Raw genomic sequence first — 17,504 nt, forward strand, 5'->3', positions numbered from 1 at the left:
CAAATTAACTAAACATTTTGTAAATCAGTGACTCTGAAATAAAGGACACAAAATGACAGAAGGCAATATTCTGAAAAAAAACTGGGCTGATTTATTTTCACAGGGCAACAACAGCTTTTAAAGAGCATCTCTTCCTCACATTTGGGAAACAGCAAATAATTTGTGAATAGAAGGGCTGAGAGTAATGCCCACAACTGGAGTCAGATCATTTTGGAAACAACTTGTCATGTTTCGGCTGTGTGGCAGGCGGGGATTGGACCCAAACGCAAACTCACGGGGACAGAACTTGAACTCAAAAGCACAGCTTTATTGCTGGAAAATAGAACACAAGCAATACAAAACTAAACTGGGAAAAGCTAATTATAATGCATACCAGGAGCCACGGGGAGAATCGCACACAGCATGAGGGAGAACACGACACCAAACTGAGGGAGACGCAGACATAAATACACAGAGGGTTAACGAGGGAAGTGGGAACACACGGGGAACACCGGTGACACTGATAATCATAACAAGACACGGCAGGAGTAAATGCAACACTGACAGGAGACTGTCAAAGTAAAACAGGAAGTACACAGAGGTTCAGACAGGAGGAGAGAGAGCACGGGGAGAACACAGACATAACAGGCTGGGGAAAACATGGAATAAAACATGAGGGGAGACGAGGGCTCACAGATACATAGAGGGGCACACAGGGGATAAAAGTCACAAGGGGAAATCAATTAAGGAACAAAATACAAAAAGACATGAATACTAAGACTGCTGGGCCAACATGGCCCAGGATCATGACACAACTGAGGTGAATCTTTTAACCAGAGCAAGATATGTTTTTAGAGAATATCTGTTCCTCACATTCTGGAAACAGCACACAGTTTGTGAGGTGAAGGGCTGAGAGTAAAACCCACAGCTGGAGTCAGATCTAATTCATTCTCTGAAACTCCAGGTGCAGGAGTGAAATGGAAATGGAGGGTGGTGAAGAAGAGGAAGAGCTCCATCCTGGCCAGACTCTCTCCAAGACAAATCCTGCGACCTGCAAGAGAGAACTACTTTCATCAATGTAACCTAAACAGTGATAGTTGAGCTCACAAACCTGCAGAAAAGGGAATGAATGCATCTCACTTGACAAATTAATTCTCTTTGTCCAGGAAGTGAGCAGGGTAAAAGCTGTGTGGTTTCTCCCACTCCTCTGGATCATGCAGGACAGATGTCAAGAGAGAAAAAAACGTGGTTCCCTGATGAAATTACAAAACACAAACTGAAAATGCTTTCTATATTGTATATAACTCATATGGAAATCAAAGAAAATGGACATGCTTCTTATGACAGAAAACTGCTTCCAGATGAAGATGAATATTGGAAAGAATCAGAATCATTTACCTTGACACATCTTCCAATATTCATAAAGGGTGAAGCTGAACAAATTTTCAGCCCAGCTTTAATTTTCTATTACAGTTTTTGCCCACTGCTTGAACACATTTTGCAAAACCCCGCTCGCTGTGCCAAAACTGTACACACAAGTACACATGACACAACACTGGGAAATATACCATTCACATCTGTGCCAAATTGGAACTCTACTCCCAAAACCTAAACTCTGCTGTCAAAACCTAACATTCCTTTGTCAAAATGTAACTCTGTTGACAAAATGACACATACTTGCATCATATGCAAACACTCACAGATCAGGGGGAACACACTAGTCTGCTGTACATAAAACACTGCAGTCCTTGATTCCCATTGTTTACAGTTTTTGCCCGTTGCCTGAACACATTTTGCAAAACTTTGCTCATTGTGCCAAAACCCTAAACACAAGTAAACATGACACAACACTGGGAAATATACCATTCACATCTGCACCAAATTGAAACTCTACTCTCAAAACCTAAACTCTGCTATCAAAACCTAACATTCCTTTGTCAAAATGTAACTCTGTTGACAAAATGACACATACTTGCATCATATGCAAACACCTACAGAGCAGGGGGAACACACTAGTCTACTTTATATAAAGCACTGCAGTCTTTGATTTCCATTGTTCATTCAGAAGGCATATTTTCAGGAGACACATTTGCAAACAACCAAAAAAGCAAATAGGCCTACTCAGTATTGTACATTGCAGTACCATGAATTCAGATAAAGCAAAAAAAACAAACAAAAAAAACAACCCATAATACAGTAATAGAAAAAACACTATACTGTAAACAAAAAATCATGACAATTGTGCATACGTGGGCTCATGGATCCCGCCGTCTGTTGGGGTCTGGCCACAGGACCTCATCGACATCGCAAGCAATGTCTTCTCCCGCTAGGCACCGGGGAAAATATCCTCTTCCATGTCAAAACCATCCATGGATTGCTGTCACCTGAATGTCGCCGCAGGCCTGTTCCATTGCCTGCAGAAGAGGCATGCGGGCATGTAGTTGGCGGTCATATACACGCCATCTCCAAGCCGAAAAAAATTCCTCTATAGGGTTTAAAAATGGTGAGTAAGGGGGCAAGCATACCACTTCAAGTTGACTGTGGTTGGAGAACCAGGCCTGGACCAGAGCAGCCCGATGGAAACTGACATGATCCCATATCACCACAAACCTGGGCTGATCTGGTCTATTCTGTACAACTATATCATGGAGATCTAGAAATGTGAGTATATGTTGGCTATTGTATGGACCTAGTTTTGCATGATGATGCAGAAGCCGTCGAAGGCTTATGGCGGCACACAATGTGATATTTCCCCCGCGCTGCCCTGGAACGTGCACAATTGCCCTTTGGCCAATTACATTACGACCCCGTCGTCTTGTTTTGCTCAGGTCGAATCCAGCTTCATCAATGAAAATGAATTCATGAGGCTGTGCAACTCCATCCATGGCCAAGATTCTCTGTAAAAAAAAAAAAAAAAAAAAAAAAGAGAGAGAACATATTACTGCACTACAGTGCTACACATACAGAACCCTCACCCCATCACACGGGTACCTGTGTAGCTCTCAGAATGTATTCATGTGGTACTGATATGGTACATATTCAGCTCGAAGTCCTTTGACCCTGTCACTGTTCCTCTCAAATGGTACTCTGTAGAGTTGCTTCATGGTGATGCTGTGTTTTCCCAAGATGCGTCTGATGGTGGTGATGCTCACATGGTTTATGTTGTTGAACACTTGCCTGTCTGCAAGTATTTGCTTTCGTAGCTGGTGGAGACGGATAGCATTGTCTGCCCTCACTAGGTCCACAACGGCAAGTTCCTGCCGTTGTGTGAACAGGCGTTGGCGTCCTCCCCCAGAAGGTCTTCGAGTCATTCTAGAGAAATACAACCACATATTGTCATTGGTTTGCTTATTTTTCTTACAGTACTTTACTGTATGTACTGTGTCATCCACTGTACAACACTGTACTTCAATATAAGTAATCATGGTATGTTTCACAGAAACTACCACTTTGGCTGCAAAAGGAGCCTTAGCACCCTGCAATACCCTGTACACTTGATATGGTAACTGTAGAACAGTACTATAAAAACCATCTGAGTAGAGTAGAAGGCAGTGAGATGAAGACAGACCTGTTTTCTAGTTGGAATTTTCTTATTACAGATGCCACTGTGAAACGGCTTAGATGTGGGTGGACTCTCTGCCCAGCTTCCCTCATAGTCAGGCCGTGGTTGATGACATGGTCCACCAAAGTTGCTCTTATATCATCAGAAATATGGGTCCGTGCATGGCCTCTTTGACCTCCTCCTCCTCTTCCTCTTGCTCTCCCTCCATCCATGCTTGCAAAGTTCTTGAAATGGCTAAACTGAGGGCTTTTTGTGGTTGGCTAATTGGTGTTCAGTTTTGCAAGTAAGTGCCTTCAGGTGTATATTTGAGTGGTTGCAATTACCCGATGTGTTTTGTATTTTGGATACATGTGTTTTCCAAATGGCACCCTGAAATTTCATTTTTGAACGAAGTGTCTTATGTATGAAATAGAGTGTAGCATGCAGGACCATGTGTGTTGCATAAAGGAGTAAGTGTGTTGCATAATTGCAACCAGAGTGCAAAGCAGCACTTTTGTTTAAGGTAGGGGTACATGTGTTTGAGGTATGGTAACAAAAGCTTCAAGTTGTGTTACTTTAGTATAAGCATGGGTTTATAGTGTTCAAGCAACGAGCAAAAACTGTATTCAGAAGGCACATTTACAGGAGACACATTTCCAAACAACCATAAACGCAAATAGACCTACTCAATACTGTACATTGCAGTACCATGAATACAGGTACAGCAAATAAAACAACAACAACACAATAGTACTGCAATAGAAAAAACACTATACTGTAAACACAAAAAACCATGACAATTGTGCATAAGTGGGCTCATGGATCCCGCCGTCTGTTGGGGTCTGGCCACAGGACCTCATCAACATCGCAAGCAATGTCCTCTCCCGCTAGGCACCGGGGTAAATATCCTCTTGCTCTCCCTCCATCCATGCTTGCAAAGTTCTTGGAATGGCTACGCTGAGGGCTTTTTGTAGTTGGCTAATTGGTGTTCGGTTTTGCAAGTAGGTGCCTTCAGGTGTGTATTTGAGTGGTTGCAATTACCCGATGTGTTTTGTATTTTGGATACATGTGTTTTCCGAATGGCACCCTGAGATTTCATTTTGTGAGCGAAGTGTCTTATGTATGAAATAGAGTGTAGCATGCAGGACCATGTGTGTTGCATGAGGGAGTAGGTGTGTTGCATAATTGGTACTGGGGTGCAAAGCAGCGCTTTTGTTTAAGGTAGGGGTACATGTGTTTGAGGTATGGTAACAACAGCTTCACGTTGTGTTACTTTAGTCTAAGCATGGGTTTATAATGTTCAAGCAACGGGCAAAAACTGTAATAGATAAGTGAAAGAAATTCCTATACAGTCGATAAAATAATTATTATCTTTTGTTTTGTGTAAAAATGGTACGATAATTTGTACATTTGAAAGTTTTATCTTGTTAGCTTGCAGTAAGAGTGTAACAAGCTAGTTTACAATGTTAGTTAGCTAATACAGTATTTTGTACTTTCAGTTTTACGATGGTCATAGAGAAGGCAATGGTCAGAGGCCATTCTTCAATAAGTCAGCGCAAAAAGGAAAATAAGTCTGGTTATTGGAGCATCATTATCTCGCTGTCTAGCTGGTGAAACTAAGAGACTCAGGGCGAGGACAGCATAATATCATTCACCACTTTAATAGCAGCAGTTATTGTGTTGTGTTGTTTTCTGAATCTTGACTAATGTTGGAAAAGAAAAAAAAAGGATTGTAAAAAAATATTGTAGTTGTTCACTACTAAACTAAGCTAATTTAGATATGGCGCTATAGTTATTACAGTTTTTTCTGATTGCTTAAGCACATTTTTTGTAACTATTGGCTAATTTTGCAAAACTCTTCACACAAATAAGAAAACCTGTCACCCAATCATCAAAACATTGTAGTTCTCTTGCAAAAGCAAACACAGCTAGATTAACTCTTCACACCTTCGTAAAAATGGTGTTTCCGTATCAAACAGTACACACAAGCCATCATCTACTAAGCACACAATGCGCCAACTGCACACTGATGGTATGAATACAAAACACATCTGGCTTTTGCTTCCTCTGTGCACAAGGTAGGCTATGTCAGTTTGAGCTACTTCTGTCATAGATCCATAAGCATAGAGGAATCCAAACTTCAAGTACTGGTGTTTATTCACACACATCAAAACAAACACAAGTGTTTATTTCCAAGTATAGGATTATTTGCAGTCGCCATAATGACTATATGGGTTACTTGGTCTGCAGTGAACATGCTTCCTCTGCCCCCAGCATCTGGTCATCTAGCAATTCTGTAAAGTAACAATTTCAGTATTTTTACATCAATGGTATTGGTGTGTTTCTCATTGGCATATGGCAGTGCTACAAATCTTTGTGCAAAGTGACTGTACTAACCGATTCTCATTTCAAGATGTCCCTATGGTACTTGCTACAGTGTAGCGGCTCGAGTTAGGCTGGACCCGTTGGCCAGCTACCCTCAGGGTCATTCCACGGTTGATTACATGGTCCACTATTGTAGCTCTGATGTCATCAGCAATTCTATTTCTTACTCTTCCTACCCTTCCTCTCCCCCCTCCTCATCTTCCTCTCCCCCCTCCTCGTCTTCCTCTTGCTCCTCCTTGTCCTTGTTGTCCTCTTCATCCTACTTCTTCACCTCCACGTCCTCTTCCTCGGCCTCCTCTACTTCTCACTCTTTCTGCTCCCTCCATTGTACTCCGCACACACAGCTTACCTGTATTATAGTGCTTAGGCTGATTGCAAAGTGAACTAATTATCTAAAAAAGTTTTCCCATGTGAAAGTGTGCCAGACAGTTGGCAAATTAGTGTTAATGATAGCCATACATGTGTATACTTTTGCTAGGAGTGTGTTGGAAATTTGGTAATTGAGTGTTGTGCAGTGAATTGTGCCTACAGTTTTGCAAAGTGTGTGTTACAAAATTGCAAACTGAGTGCAAAGCAGTTTTTGTGCTTTTAGTTTTGCAAACTCAGTGAGTGGTTTTGCTATAAGTCTGAATAGTTTTAGAGATTGTGCTACAGGAATCACAGTTAGGGTTTAAGCATTCAGAAAAAACTGTAATTGATTTATTTGTTCTGTATGACTGGTTTATTTCCCTGTACTCTCACCTCCCAAAGAGCTCGGGGGCTAGAAAAAAATCAATCTGTAATGCTTCAAAATTCTGTTAAGACAAAATGCTTCATTGTTCTTGTGCTTATTTTATCTGGAAATGTACAACCTAACCCTGATCCAGATTGCAAATGTTTGAGTACTCCCTTTGATTTTAAAGCTAGATATTATTCATTTAAATGTTAGAAGTCTTCTTCCTAAAAATAATTTTAAAAAATTGGGAGAAAGCATTGGATACTGATATTCTTTTGTTATCTGACACCTGGGCTAATAAATCAATTACTGACGAAGATATTGCAGCAAAGCATTACAACCTTTATCGTTGTGAATGCCCAAAGTAAGGTGGTGGTGTTGCAATTTATGTTAAAAACAGATTCCACAGTACTTTTCAATCATCAGTGTCTGTTTGAGAGGAATTTGAATTTCTTGCCCTCAAGCTCCAACTTTTCAAGGGCCATTTAATTAGTATTGTAGATTCTTATAGATCCATCTCGGCAAATAATGAGGCTTTAATTTAGTGATAAATTGTCTATTTTAGTGTAGATTCTAATGAAATCTTAATTTTAAATGGGAGTGGTTGTCTTCTGCATCAGACAGCTTTACAGTTTTTTCTGAATGCTTAAACCCTAACTGTGATTCCTGTAGCACAATCTCTAAAACTATTCAGACTTATAGCAAAACCACTCACTGAGTTTGCAAAACTAAAAGCACAAAAACTGCTTTGCACTCAGTTTGCAATTTTGTAACACACACTTTGCAAAACTGTAGGCACAATTCACTGCACAACACTCAATTACCAAATTTCCAACACACTCCTAGCAAAAGTATACACATGTATGGCTATCATTAACACTAATTTGCCAACTGTCTGGCACACTTTCACATGTGAAAACTTTTTTAGATAATTCGTTCACTTTGCAATCTGCCTAAGCACTATACAGTTTTTTTCAATCGCTAACAAGCGCCTACCCATACTTCAGATACTTTTTCTAAACTCTTAACACAGGCTCACACCTACAAAACACAATTGGCCAAATGGATAATTTTCTTCTCAAAAATACATTTTGTTAAATATATACTAACTCTTCATTTCAAAATAGAACACATCTTTCTCTGCACACACTAACTGTACAAAAACACTATAAATCTGACTCAAAATGAAATTAGTCTGTCAAAGAATAACACTTGTTTTCACCTCACAAGGTACATGCAGTCAATCAAAGTACACCTTGTTTCAAAATACTGGCTATTATTGACATTACAAAAACTGCATAGACTTTTATGTTTCAGTTTTACAGGTATTTGCATGCGAAACATGCAATCCACCATTTTGACACCAGAAATGTCTTGGTTGGTAACTGTATGTCCACATGTACAGTAATGTTCACATTAAAAAGCATTCCAGTAAAAAGCAAACAAGTTTTTGTTTCTTTACTGTTTACTACAGGAGGTACAGTAGAAACACGGTATGATAGGACAGAGAAAGTTTTACAGTATTGCTTACAGTGAACAAAATATCCATGAAACACACAAGAGCATTCTGAACAAAAAAACAACAGCAAAAAGCCAAGATAAAAAGGGGGGGAGGGGGGCTAAAAAAAAAAGGCAAAAACTTTGCATCTAATCTCTGCGATCTTCAGGGTTAGGCCACATGTTTTCATCAACATCACATCTGATGTTATCCAAGTCGATGCACCTGGGATAAAACTGCCTGGTATGTCGGATCCACCCTTGGCAATCGTCAACTGTGATGTCCCTGGAGCCAGCATCCATGGCTTCAAGGAGGGACATCTGGTCATGTGGCTGATGGTCATAAACCTTCCACCTCCATGCAGAAAAAAACTCCTCTATGGAGTTGAGGAAAGGTGAATAGGGTGGAAGGAAGAGACTTACCAGTCTTGGGTGGACTTCAAACCATGTTGTTATTGCTTGCGAGTGATGGAAAGCCACATTGTCCCAGGTAATTACAAAGGTCCTCGTGTTTTCACCCTCCTGACCTTGCTCTGGAACCAGGCACTGGTGGAGATCATTGAGAAAGGCAAGCAAGCGCTCTGTATTATAGGGTCCAACCTGACATCTGTGAAGGAGTAATCCTGCATTTGCAATTGCTGCACACATGGTAATGTTTGCCCCTCTCTGTCCTGGCACATCAACTGTGGCCCTTTTTCCAATTACATTTCGTCCACGTCGACGCCTTTTGGCCAGATTGAATCCTGCCTCATCGATGTATATGAATTCATGAGGGGCCTGGTTGGCCTCCAATTCCATAACTCTCTGAAACAAAGTTTATGTAAGTCATGTTAGTACTGTATACCATACTGTACTGTAACCTAGTATTGTGTAGGTTACCTACTTGCAAAGTGCAAAGCTTATAGAACTGGACATTGGATTGAATATACACTATACCTGGACATATTGTCGTCGTAGCTCCTTGACCCTCTCACTGTTCCTCTCAAAGGGAACAGTGTAGAGCTGCTTCATCCGCACTCTGTGTTTGGACAATGTCCGCGTAATGGTTGTGAGGCTGATTCTATCGATATTGTCAAATATCTCATGGTCCGCCACAATTCTAGTTTGAATTTCACGCAGTTTTATTGCATTATTTGCAGTAACCATTTCTACAATGGCAAGCTCCTGATCATTACTGAGGAGCTTTCCTCTTCCCCCAGAGGGTGGAAGACGTTGCATTCTTTAGAAAGACAAAAAATTCAACATATGCATTACTGTATGACCATATTGACATGTCAAGTGAGAATAGAAACAATCCATGTAAAATGCAATACTTACCTGTTGGTTTGTTGAAAGATGCGTATAATGGAGGCAACTGTTGACCGCCTCAAATTGGGCTGCACTCTTTCACCAGCCTCTCTTAGTGAAAGACCATGGTTGATTACATGGTCAATGATAGTGGCACGAATTTCATCACTGACTACTGTTCTTGCAGCCCTTGGAATGCCACCACCACGCATTCTCACACCTCTACCTTGCCCTCTCCTTGGGCCTTCTCTTCTCCCTGGGCCCCTTGCTCTTACTCTTCCTCGACCAGACATTACAGTGTTTGTCTTTTTTTTGTTTCCAAAAACATCACTCCTCAAGGTCTTGCCTTATAAACCCCACTGAGTCTAAGCCAGAATGGAAGAAGCTGTGGTTGGCCCAATTTACCCAACATAAATCAGCTGTGTGTCAATTATTCAATTGTTTGTTTATTATCAGCTGAGATATATTTTTGATATTGATATTGTTTTTGTACTGATATCATTGCAGAAGCAGAGGTTTTTATACTGTATCTAAGGTTTAGAATATTGTTTTTGCTATTGTGGGATGTTGTGTGTTAACATTCGTACATACTACAAAAACAGTCCATAATTTTGTTGGGAGGTATAGCTTGTCTGTTAAGAAAATGTAAGCATTGTGGAAATGTGTTCACTGACTGCATATTGGGTGAACACGACATGAAATGTGTGAATGGTATGGCCACAACAGACCGATGCTGTGCTAATTGTGTTTAGAGTTTTGCAAATGTGACAACTGTTTGGACAAACGCTTGTTAGCGACTGAAAAAAACTGTAATACAGGTAAGCTGTGTGTGCGGAGTACAATGGAGGGAGCAGAAAGAGTGAGAAGAAGAGGAGGCCGAGGAAGAGGACGTGGAGGTGAAGAAGTAGGATGAAGAGGACGACAAGGACAAGGAGGAGCAAGAGGAAGATGAGGAGGGGGGAGAGGAAAATGAGGAGGGGGGAGAGGAAGGGTAGGAAGAGTAAGAAATAGAATTACTGATGACATCAGAGCTACAATAGTGGACCATGTAATCAACCGTGGAGTGACCCTGAGGGTAGCTGGCCAACGGGTCCAGCCTAACTCGAGCCGCTACACTGTAGCAAGTACCATAGGGACATCTTGAAATGAGAATCGGTTAGTACAGTCACTTCGCACAAAGATTTGTAGCACTGCCATATGCCAATGAGAAACACACCAATACCATTGATGTAAAAATACGGAAATTGTTACTTTACAGAATTGCTAGATGACCAGATGCTGGGGCAGAGGAAGCATGTTCACTGCAGACCAAGTAACCCATATAGTCATTATGGCGATTGCAAATAATCCTATACTTGGAAATAACCACTTGTGTTTGTTTTGATGTGTTTGAATAAACACCAGTACTTGAAGTTTGGATCCCTCTATGCTTATGGATCTATGACAGAAGTATGAGCTCAAACTGACATAGCCTACCTTGTGCACAGAGAAAGCAAAAGCCAGATGTGTTTTGTATTCATACCATCAGTGTGCAGTTGGCGCATTGTGTGCTTAGTAGATGATGGCTTGTGTGTACTGTTTGATACGGAAACATCACTTTTACGAAGGTGTGAAGAGTTAGTCTAGCTGTGTTCGCTTTTGCAAGAGAACTACAATGTTTTGATGATTGGGTGACAGGTTTTCTTATTTGTGTGAAGAGTTTTGCAAAATTAGCCAATAGTTACAAAAAATGTGCTTAAGCAATCAGAAAAAACTGTAAATCAGACTGTGGCAGAGGTGTGGTCTTTGACTTCGCTGCAGGGGAGGGGTGGTGCAGCAGGCTCAAGGGGCAGTGCCAGAGAGGCTGGTGGACAACTGTATGTTATTGTGTAATCACATCTCACCCCTTTTACAGTGACGCTGGGACCCGGAGTGAGGTACTGATGTCAGCTAGGAAGTTCGGCAGCTGTGGTCGTGACAACAATGCAAGTCAAAAAATGCTCTTGTTGCTAATAAAAATCATTACACACTGTGCCAAGCTGTCTAGACTCGTGACTGGGGTTACACAGATAACATGAGTGTGAAAAACTTCTAAAAGCTATAAGATCCGATTTTGTGCCCTTTGAGATGACTAAAAAGATATTGCTCATCTTGCTCTCCAGACTGTTCTGTAACAGCAATCTGGCGAGGAAAGAGCAGCTAACTGGTCCAGTGGGAATGTGGTGTGGCGGTTAGCTGGATAACTCGAAGCCAGTCAGTTAAGTTGATCAACAGACCTTTATTTGACATTAGCAACATAAGACCATACAAGCCAGGTCTCCACGGCTCTACTCCGTCCGTACATACATGTGAGGGGATAGGTAGTCGCTGGCACCAGCCTGTTACAATGGCAAGGTCTCTCTCAGAACAGACACACTAGCAGCATGTAATGGTTGCCACACTATACTCACACACACTAGGAGGACTCTCCCAACGATTACAATAGTAGGGCAACCCCTCCTAGTGGTGCTGTAACACAGTAAGGGTTGTTACAGTTCATGCACCTCAGATGGACAGAGAGCTGCCAATAAAGTCAATAAAACACAGAGCTGCTGAGAATAACGTGCGGATAGACATGTAGCATGAAGAAAATACCTGTGAAATCTACTCTAGTGCATTTACAAAGCTACTAAATTGCTACTTTTAAAAATGTACTTAAATGTTTTCAGAGTTTTAGAAATTTTTCATTTTATGCCTGGTTTGCGATGAGATGAAACAAGACTCAAATGCAGTAAAATAATTTTCAGTGAAAATTTTTCAACAACGATGATCTGAAAACTACTGGCAGCCACCAATGTTACCCCTCAACCTCTTAGTAGGCACACCTCTGGTATCAATTTTATAATCCTACGTCACCTCATTCTTGAGTTGTTGCATTCAAAAGATTTTAAGAAAAACTCTGACTTTTCTTTTCAACCTTGAAGTCGAGGTCACTGAGATTCAAACTCGTCCACGAATCTTAGGAGCTGATCCTATGATCTAAATTTCAAAATCCTATTGCATTTTGTTGAAAAGTAATTTTTTGACATCTACAAAATTTTCAGAAAACTCATCCAAGATTTATTGTACATACGGCTACGGTATTGAGTTCAAAATCTTCTTGAGTTATGGCTTTCATGATTTTTTCAGAAAACTTGACCTCTGAACTTTATGTCAAAGTCACTGACATTTACACTCACCTGAAATCTTTAGTAGCTACACCTATCGTATCAACTTGAAGCTCCTATGTTGCCTTGTTTTCAAGTAAACACATTCACAAACTTAGGTGTCAATGTCACCTGCCTGAAATGTCACGCTGACATTTGAACCATCTGTCCCTCTTAAAGAACAACTAGTTATTTTTTTAAAGACATGCCCGTTTGTGTTTAAAGAACTAACAGATACAAATTAACTAAAAGACAGTGACACATTAATGGACATCTTGGGCTAAACTGATACAATGACAATAAACAACAGTCTAAGATGTAGAACACTAAGTGAATGTGTCAATCATCCCCTGTTTCCTAATCAGTTAGCACAGACCAAAGTACAGTAATATGAGTTAGGTTTTCTGAACCGTGTCTCATTCCTATTGTGTTCATCATAACCCCCAGTCATCGTGTCTTTCAGTTCAAACTCATCTGTGTTTAAGCCATGGAGATATTACATGTTTTCCTCGAGTCCATTTATTCAGTTGTTTTACTTGCAGCTCTGACAGTCTTTCTACTGTTCTATTTACATTCCTCCAACATTTTTCACACCCAAAAGGATGGAAAAGAGCCTCCTGGACCCACACCACTTCCTTTAATTGGGAACCTGCTGCAGCTGGACCTGAAGAGAATATATGTGACGTTAGTGAATGTTACAGGGTCATACTGTAATGTATGATAAGCATGGATGGGTTAAGGTGTTTTTTTGTTTGTAGTTATCCAAAAAATATGGATCAATTTTCACCATCTATCTGGGAACCAAAAAAGTAGTGTTCCTGTTAGGATACAACACAGTAAAGGAGGCACTTGTTGACTATGCTGAAGCATTTGGAGAAAGGGATCCAATACCAATTATGGATGAGCTATTTCGAGGACAGGGTGAGTAATTAAAAAGACAAGATTATGGCAAATACATTTCCTGTTGTGCATCATAATTTGAAAATATATATTGCCATGTGTATGTCATTGAAATTTGTTTTGATCAAATCAGGTATTGTATGGGCTAATGGTGAATCATGGAAAAAAGATGAGGCAGTTTACGATGATGAAGCTGAAGGACAAAATCATCGAGGAGTGTCATTACCTTTTGGAAGCTTTTAAACCCTTCAAAGGTAAAAGCTGATTAATGGCTGTGGAGAGAAAACAACTTCACTCCTTTAAATTTCGAGAAATTTAGTCAAAAAATAAAATTTCTCAAAGAAGTGATTTTTAACACCTTTTTCTGAATTTTAAAGGTTTTAAATGTCTTGAAGAATCTTAAAGAAGTTCCATCAGTTCAGGACCTCTTTAGGGGTCACTTCATTAAGAAGGTAAAATATATCAGAACACAAATGATGTGTTTATTGTATATTACAGCTTAACAAATGATCAGAGATTTGATTACTAAAACATCGTCACAGATGTGGAACAAAGCAGAGTGAAGGATTCTTCCTCTGATCAGTTAGTATGTGATTATCCAAATTATTATGAAAATCAACGTTTTATACACTCTTCAGTCTTCATCAATCAGTTATTTGCATTTTTAAGTTCTAAAAATGTTTTCATCCAAAACTTGTTTGTCCCAGATGCAATTTTACTTTTAAGTCGCATGTAAAAACAATATATGAGTTTTGTGTAATATTCTGTGAATATATATTAAAAAATGCAAGAAATAAAGGTTTGTGTATTCAACAGGGGACAGCTGTGTATCCTTTCCTGTTTTCTGTTCTGTCTGATGAGAGTAAATGGGAGAAACCGTACACTTTTTATCCGGAACACTTCCTGGACAAAGATGAAAAGTTTATCCAGCGTGATGCCTTTATGGTTTTTTTCTGCAGGTTTGTAATCAACTTCTTGTCAAGACCCAGTCTACTCACAGATATAATCTAGTATATTTTTTTGTTTTGTATTTCAGGTCGCAGGGTTTGTCCCGGAGCAAGGCTGGCCAGGATGGAAGTCTTCATCTTCTTCACCTTCCTTCTGCAGCACTTCCGAATTGCTCTGCCATCTGGGGTTTCAGATGATGAACTGCTTCTATCACCATCTGATAGCCTGATCCCTAACCCTTCAAATGTTAAACTGTGTGCTGTCCCCTTGTGAGACACAGTGGGCTGATGTAATTAATTCTAAACAAGAAATCATTTATATAAAAGAAGCTGCTAATGAAATAGGTAGAAGGGGTGGTGTTTCCTTGATTCTTCTTTAAGCAAGAAAAATCAGTTTGAGACTCCGAAAGAAACCTGCGGCACCACGAGGAGCTTTGTAAGGATATTTTTAATCTCCAGTGTTGTATTCATTTAATCAGGGTAATTCAGACATGCATCTGACTAGTGCATTCAGCATACCCACAATCTACAGATGATTCAGAAGATAGAAACCTCCGTTTGTTGTAAATACAATACTATGCATTTAGGCTTAACCCAAGTGTAGACAGTCAACTGACACACCAACATCTTCAGTTACACTGAACCAATCCATTCTAACTTTTGTCAGAGTCACACCTTTCCTTGACATTTTCCACTGAGGTTCAGAAAAAGTGTTTATGAAAAGATAAGATGGGATTTTCACTACTAATACAAACTAAACTGATCTCTTTCACAGTTTATTCCATTCATCTCATTCAAATTCTGTCCTTTGCATTGATGCAGTATAAACATTAATTCACACTTCACACTGAGTTTTCCTATTTTCTCTTCCAATGGTGATTGTGTATTTCTCCTGGCTCTCCTTACATTTTCCCTTCATGGCACATAGCGGCCCCTCCCTGAGCCTGGTTCTGCTGAAGATTACTTCTTGTTAAAAGAACTTCTTTTTTTTCTTCCTACCTCTGCCAACTGCTGCCTATAGTTCATCGTTTGATTGCTGAGGTTTTACTTCATATGTGCATGCTTTACTATGTGTCAGCATAGATTTACACTTCTGCAAATCTAAACTGTGTTATATCCAAACTTTGTTACATAATATATAAAAGGAGTTGGCAACATATAAATGCAGCTGTGTGAAACTGAATTGAGTATTGAATTGTTAACATTGTTCACCCAGAACAACGTGTGTTCTATCTTGATTTTGTGTTTACAGTTTGGTTCTGAACTTATTTTGCATATTGTAATGATTACTATTTCAGCATCAGATCAGTCAGATCTATACGGTCTCTTTATAAAATGTACTGATTAAATCTAGCGGAGCATATACTGTTAAAGATTTTATAATGAAATATATATGCTTGTTATTCCCTCTTCCACATTATTACAAAAAATATGACATGTATTCTCTGTAGACACAGGAAGAAGCCTCCAGAAGAACCAGGCTCTGCTGTGACTGGTTGGGCTCACGGGAAGAAGAGAGCCAGAGATTAATAATAACCAATAATTAAATACAGAGAGGTGTATCAACACATAATGAGTGGAAAAGGTGACTGAAGAAGAAATATTCAGTGCAGCAGCCTACACCTATTCCAACATAACAAAGGGAGGATTCAGGGTCACCTGATCCTGTTAGGATGCCTGGGTCGTCGACCCAGGGTTTTTGAGTTTTTGATATTATTTATACTTCCTAGTTTTTGGTTTCTTTGAGTTCCGTCTTATGGCTTATGTCTCTGTCGTCTTTAGTTGCTCTGTCTCCCCTATCACCTGCATCCCCTTGTCTAGTTCGCGTCTATGTGTATCTTAAGTTCCTATATCCCCGTGTTCAGTCAGTGTTTGTCTGCCCTGTTCCCACGTCTCTGTTCCCTTTGTAGTGCCTGCATGTGAGTCTGTGTCTTTGTTCAGTCTGTGTTATGTGTTTCCTGTTTTACTTTGAAGGTCTCTGTCTTTTCTCAGTGTGTTCAGTTTATGCTTCTTTGGTCTCGTCAGTTCTGATTTGCCCCAGCTGTGTTTCCCTCCTGTTACCCATTCCCTGATTGCTCCCTCTGTGTATTTAAGCCCTGTGTTTCTCTGTGTCCGTGTCGTGATCTACCGTTTTCTTAGCTGTGTGTTCTGTCATTTCTCTAGTTTAAGTTTGTTTTGAGTTTTTTTAGTTTTGTTATATTTTGAGTATTAAATTAAAGCCTTTTTTGAGTTCACGTCTGTCTCCGGAGTCTGCACCTTGGGTCCTATTCCTGCCTGCACACAGCCACACCTAACAGATCCAGCCCTAACTACATGCTTTGTCAAAAAGGAAAGTTGTAAGCCTAATCTTAAAAGCAGAGATAGTGTTTGCCTCCAAAATCAAATTGAAAGCTAGTTCCACAGAAGAGGAGCCTGAAAGATGAAGGCTTTGCCACCCATTCTAATTTTAAATACTCTAAGACCCACAAGAAGCCTGCAGTTTTAGAGTGAAGCGGTCTACTGGGTTATAAGATGAGGTGTTTAGATTGGGCCTGATTATTCAAGACCTTGTATGTGAAAATCATTGTTTTCAATATCTGTGTTTATTTGAAAAAAAAATGCTGAACATTAAAATGCTTTATTAAACTCAGAAAGAACATCATAACCAACAACACAAAACATTATTGATTAATATTTCTGATACATGAGAGATTGTGACTTCATGTACGAAAGTCACAGCATAAACCTGCGACAAAGTGAGATTAAATGGCAACTATGTGAATTAATCTTAAAAATAAAAAGATGCACCTGAAAGCATTTGCATATTGATTGTATATAACTGCATACTACTACTATTAAAAAATACAATATACTGCAATATAAGAAAGAAATTTTACAAATGTATACTTCATTAAGATTATGCTGGTCATAACTCTTGATGTCACAGTATTACAGCTATTACTATTACTGTATTTAATCTATTCGTAAATCTGAAAAATATAAAATAAATTAAAAAAACATTTTGGTTGATGTTTAAAAAAAGAATTAAGCACATTTTAATGTAAATGAAAATGTACTTTTAGATTGTTAATTAGATAAAACTAGACAAA

At 39.6% G+C, this 17,504-nt stretch overlaps 2 long non-coding RNA genes across 2 annotated transcripts; one reads left to right on the forward strand and one right to left on the reverse strand.

Moving 5' to 3' along the window:
* Positions 1-8,672: 8,672 nt before the first annotated feature.
* On the reverse strand, positions 8,673-9,595 carry LOC112435343 (uncharacterized). The gene is made up of 3 exons (XR_013093206.1): positions 9,435-9,595; positions 9,054-9,336; positions 8,673-8,921 (listed from the first exon to the last, which is right to left on the reverse strand). It is a non-coding gene; the product is annotated as an uncharacterized LOC112435343 (long non-coding RNA).
* A 3,367-nt stretch (positions 9,596-12,962) lies between these two features.
* On the forward strand, positions 12,963-17,239 carry LOC101476959 (uncharacterized). The gene is made up of 5 exons (XR_013093205.1): positions 12,963-13,489; positions 13,602-13,722; positions 13,846-13,920; positions 14,285-14,427; positions 14,505-17,239. It is a non-coding gene; the product is annotated as an uncharacterized LOC101476959 (long non-coding RNA).
* Positions 17,240-17,504: the final 265 nt, after the last annotated feature.

This window comes from Maylandia zebra, linkage group LG15 (genome assembly GCF_041146795.1).
Source record: "Maylandia zebra isolate NMK-2024a linkage group LG15, Mzebra_GT3a, whole genome shotgun sequence".
NCBI classification, from domain to species: domain Eukaryota; kingdom Metazoa; phylum Chordata; class Actinopteri; order Cichliformes; family Cichlidae; genus Maylandia; species Maylandia zebra.